Consider the following 5,223-nt stretch of genomic DNA (forward strand, 5'->3'; position numbering starts at 1 on the left):
GGGGAAGGACTACTGCATCTGCACATATACTCACATCTATATCTGTAATTATATATATGAATTCACACTAATATCTCCAATTGCAAGCTAGCACCACAGGATTTATTCTAGATTTTTCAATTTCATTATTTACAGCTTTCTTCTCTGACGGTAACTCCCATTATCTATACTAGTTTGACTTAATCCCTCACTATGGTCTGAAAGTTTATATTTCCCCCAAAATCACATGTTGAAACCTAATCCCCAATGTCATAGTATCTGGGCTGGAGCCTTTGGGAGGTCATGCAGGTGAAGCCCTCATGAATGGGATTAGTGTCCTTTTAAAAGAGGTCCTAGAGAGTTGCTTTGCCCCTTCTGCCATCTGAGGACACAGCGACAAGATGGCTAACCATGAACCAGGAAGACGATCCTCATCAGATGTCAAATCTGCTCGCATCTTGATCTTGGACTTCCCAGCTTCCAGAACTGTGAGAAATAAATTTCTGTTGTTTGCAAGCCATGTAGTTTATGGTATTTTGTTAGAGCAGCCTGAAGGGATGAAAGCATTTCCTGAGTGAACCAATTTCTCATCACCACTGTTGCCCTCTCCAACACAGATTCTCTCATTCTGCTTAAGTTCTGACATGAGCACCATCTTGCACTTTCACTCAGGATCTGGCCCCAGTCACGAGCTGCCTCTTCCTACCCTGGGTGGACATCCTCCTCATCTTGCTTGAATCTCTACCTGTGGCCTCAGGCTTCACATACCTTTTCCCTCCACGTCGAAGCCTTTCCTTCTCTCTCTCAAGCTCTGACACGCTGCACTAGGTTGCCACCTAGGCAACCCGCCTGGGCTATGACACGCTATGCTGCGTGTCAGTCTGTCAGTCACTCCTTTGACAAGCTTCTCCCTTTCCTGAAGACCCCCTTACCCTGGTTGGGTTTATATACCTCAGCTGGGCTCTCTCCCTGACCAGAATTCTTCTTCAAATGCTTGGGTTCTTGTACCCTGTGCTCTGCTGCAACAGCCCTACTCACTCTTCTCATGCTCTGGCATCCTGAGACAGCTTCTGCCTTCCAGTGTTGACTCTCTCTCTCCCTGTTCATCCTCTGACACCCTGCGTGGGGATGACCCCCTGCATGGAGGTCCATGTTTGGGCTCCAAATACTCCACAGTGAACTTTCCCCCATGCAGAAGTCCTCCTGATTTTTTTTTTTTTGAAGTAAAGGGTGGACTTTATTGTTTATTTATAGGATGCTGCAAGATAAGAAATTCCACACAGAAATAAGAAACCCATTCAGAGGACAAGCTTCCTACAGTATGTACAGTTGGAACTGTTCAAGTATAGTTTCAGTGTAAAAAGTGCTACAATAACCAACCACATTTAAAAAGAGTTCTTAGTAGAGAAACAGTAAGACAAAATACCAAATATAGTACACAACAAATACATACCTCAGCTACATTATCTAAAAGTTAAAGGTTCCAGGAGTCCCATTCTGAACTTGGAAGGTATAGCCTTCAGAGTTAGTTTCTGGCACAGCATTTTGATCTTCCTCTTCCTCTACCAAGAAATTCTTCTCAATTAAGCTTAACAAAGCCTTATACACAGACTCATTTTCATGGTTTTGTAGAGCCTCAATTTTGTCTAAGCCTCCACATTCTTCCATCATTATACTAAGTTTCTCAGTTTCACCTAGTTTCTCAGCAGCCTGAAAGATGTTCAAAATGGCATCCAGGATAACCAGAATAACCTTGGTATCTTTTGAAGTTAAGAGGTTCATCAGCGGTTTTATTAGGCCACAATGAATGAGGTATACAGCCTGTTCAACTGTTCCACCACTGGTATGGTTGGTCATGGCCCCATACAGCTTCCTTTTGTGTCTTTAAAATCTGCCTTAGAGAGAACATTGTGAGGAACGGGACTAATCCATGATTCACAACTTGCTGTATCTCGTCCTGAGGGTCAGCTGTGATGTTTGACATTGTCCATGTACCTTCCTTCTGAAAGTTAGTTTTGGAGTTGACGAGCAGGTTGGGAAAGACAGCAAGAGCTCCTGCATCGATCACAACCTGAGTCTCTTCATCTGTACCAGTGACAATATTCCCTATGGGTCTTAGTGCAGGAGTCACAGTTGGCAATTCAGAAGCTCCTAGAAGCTTCACAAGTTGGGGCAGAACTCCTGTTTTCAAGAACATATCAATTCGTTTATTTGGACCATCAGTAAGGTAGGAAATAGCCCAACAGCTATCTGCTAATACTTCTGGATCATCATGATGCAGGAGCCAAACTAAGGTAGAAAGAATTTGCTCAACAGCATCTAACTGGGGTGCAGGATTCTTGTAGCAGCAGAGGATTGAAAGTGTCCAGGTAAGATGACATAAGTAACCACATACTAAAGATGACATATCGGGAACTGCAAGAAGAGCCAAGAGTGGGTCAACTGCACCATACTTAATAACCAAGTCTCAGAAAACTAAACCATCACCTGCAATGTTTCCTAGAGCCCATACAGCTTGTTCACTGATGTGAGCATGGGGAGACGCTAACAGAGAAATGAATGCTGGGATGGCACCTCCATCTACCACAGCCTTGGTTTATTCTGATGTCCCAGAAGCAATGTTAGCGAGTGCCCAAGCAGATTCAAACTGAATGGGACTACAATCAGTTCTGCCCAAGAAGGACACAAATTTTGGAATCAAACCAGCCCAGATTATGTTGCTTATGGGGGGCTGTTTTTCTCTAGAAAGTGGTTTCATGGCAGCTTGAGTAGCTTGGAGCTGACTTTCCACATTGTTGCTATTTGTGCCTTTGACAATGTCATCAACAGACCAATTTACAGTGCCCTGGTTTTTGCGGTTTTTCTCCAGCGGAGAAGCAGCAACATCAGGAAATGAGCTTGCATTTCTCCTCTTCAGCATCTGGTCATTCCTCTTAGCTTTCCTCAGCTTCACATTGACTTCTATTCTGCGACACCTCATTTCTGTACTGTCTTTTCACTTGTTCTTGCATCTGTTAAGTCGGGCAACTGGTATATTAGCATTCTCGTTGGTAGACATGGTTGTGAGACAAAGGGAGGAAAGCTGCAAAGCAGGCCCAGGGTTCTGCAGGAAGCGACGCAGGGATCAGCGGCTGTGGGGCGGCTACGCTCAAAGCGTCCACTTCGACTCAGCTCAAAGAAGTGTTGTCCTCCTGATCTTAATTAGGGTCAGAAACGTCACCTCCTTCCCACCACCAGGTAATCTGCTCACTGGCTTATTTCTCTATTCCTCATGCTGGGCCACCTTCCCACGTAGACACTTTCCTCACCCTTCTCAGTCTCCAATGCTCCATGCCAGGCTGTCCTTCCCTGCACCATGGGGACACTCTCCTCGCCCTGCTTGGCTTTTGGCACATTGCTTGGACTACTTTACTTAGCTCTGCACCACCCTAGCACCCAGTGCTTGGCCCACCTAATGGCTTTTGACCTGAATTGTTCAGTGAGAATAGAAGGCAAGAGAAAGAGGAGATAGCATTTGACACCTAGAACACAGTATCAGGGAAATGTGAGTACAAAACGAGGTAAATCCAAAAGATATACTTGTGCATAGGAGGGGAACAGTGACTCTCAAGGTTTCTCTGGAGCATCAAGTATATGAAGGGACTAGACTTGTTGAGGTGAGGATACAAAGCTAAGTTGTAATGCTATTGTGGAGGGCCTTCCATTGTTAGGAAACCACATTCCATTGCAGTAACTAGGTAGGTGATTAATATGATTGGTTTTATGCTTCAGGGGACTAATTATATTGAAATATGGAGAAGGTATAGGAAGAACAGAATACTGTTAGAGCAATTCCTTCGAGAATTGAGAAACTGACCTGCACCAGAGCTAAGGTAGAAGGCATGAGAGAAGTGATGCAGTTACATGACTTTATCATTCTAGGATGCCAATCCAAGCCTGAGCTGCTTTGTGAAGGTCTGACATTGCACATGAGATAGGACTTTCAACAAACTAGCTGCCAGGTGTCTTGGCCTTTTTTGGATATTCTAGATGCTGTGGTTGTAGGTGCTGTAGTTGCATCACCTAGATTCCTCCTTCAGGGCTGAAACACTAATTTCCCCACAGCCAGGATTTTGCTGTTGACAGCTCACAACTGAGTCCCTCCTCATAACTGCCCCAAGTCAAAAGAAGCTGCCATTGCTTAAGGTTATGCCTTTCCCCTGTAGAGTGGAAGCCCACATTTAGTGAGTGATCCATGAGGGGTAACAAACGCTGGCTCCCTTGTCTCACTCAATTCAGGACAACTATGAAAGGCTATCACAGCTCCAGAGTTACCTTTGGTGGTTGCCTGAAGCCTCCTTCAGAATTCCATCATGGTTCAAGTTTCTCTCTGACAGTTCCTGCTTCCCTCATCCCTTCGTTGAGGTTTTGCTGCATGCCTCAATATATCTCCTGCATGCAAATTTCTGAATCTCAAGTCTGTTTCTGAGAAACTCAATTTGAGACACATTTGATCCCAAATGCAGATGTTAGTAATCATTCTCTAACATTAGCTAGCACCCCCTATTGTCATACATAGAGATATTAATTTAGAGGCAATTGCACCTTCCAAAGGCATTTTATTCACTCTCAGGAACTAGTTCAGACATTGACGAAATCTAGTTCTTTAATGACTATGCCTGATAAAAGTTGAAATAAGCTTTATCACTTATAGGTAGTGAAGATTTATTTTCTTCCTCTGAATCACTGTAGATATCATATAATGAATCATTTCCCATGTGACATGAATATGAATCATTTTCAGTATGGTACTCAACTTCCGGGAGAGTCACGTCTGTAGTCGTGTATGCCACAAAAGATGTCTACTTGCAAATAATATAGATTATATAATTTTTTACACATAAATAATACTTTTATTGTTGTTGCTTATTTGCCTGTTAGTTTATTTGTTGGGGTATGGGGTGATGGAAATAAATTCACTATAGGAGATTGAAAATGCAAACTGCTTGAGAATAGAAAGTCTAACATTTGTGCTTAAAACATTATCTGATACATAGTAGGTATCAGTAAACATTCATTAAGTATAATAAAAGACCAGTAAATAAGTAATTAAATATAATTTAACGTGTAGTCCATTGGAGCTCTGCAGGTAGGAAAAAAAGGACAATGAGAGGGGGGTCTAGTGAAGACTTTAAATCATCAAGTGTCAATCTCAAGCTATTCTAACTGCATTAAAATGAATTTAACATGTTTTGGGGTTCATTA

The 5,223-nt window shown here is 42.8% G+C and overlaps 1 pseudogene; it reads right to left on the reverse strand.

Annotated features, from left to right (window-relative positions):
* Positions 1-391: 391 nt before the first annotated feature.
* On the reverse strand, positions 392-3,037 carry LOC100981072 (importin subunit alpha-1-like; annotated as a pseudogene).
* Positions 3,038-5,223: the final 2,186 nt, after the last annotated feature.

The sequence above is a fragment of the Pan paniscus genome, chromosome 3 (assembly GCF_029289425.2).
Source record: "Pan paniscus chromosome 3, NHGRI_mPanPan1-v2.0_pri, whole genome shotgun sequence".
NCBI classification, from domain to species: Eukaryota; Metazoa; Chordata; class Mammalia; order Primates; family Hominidae; genus Pan; species Pan paniscus.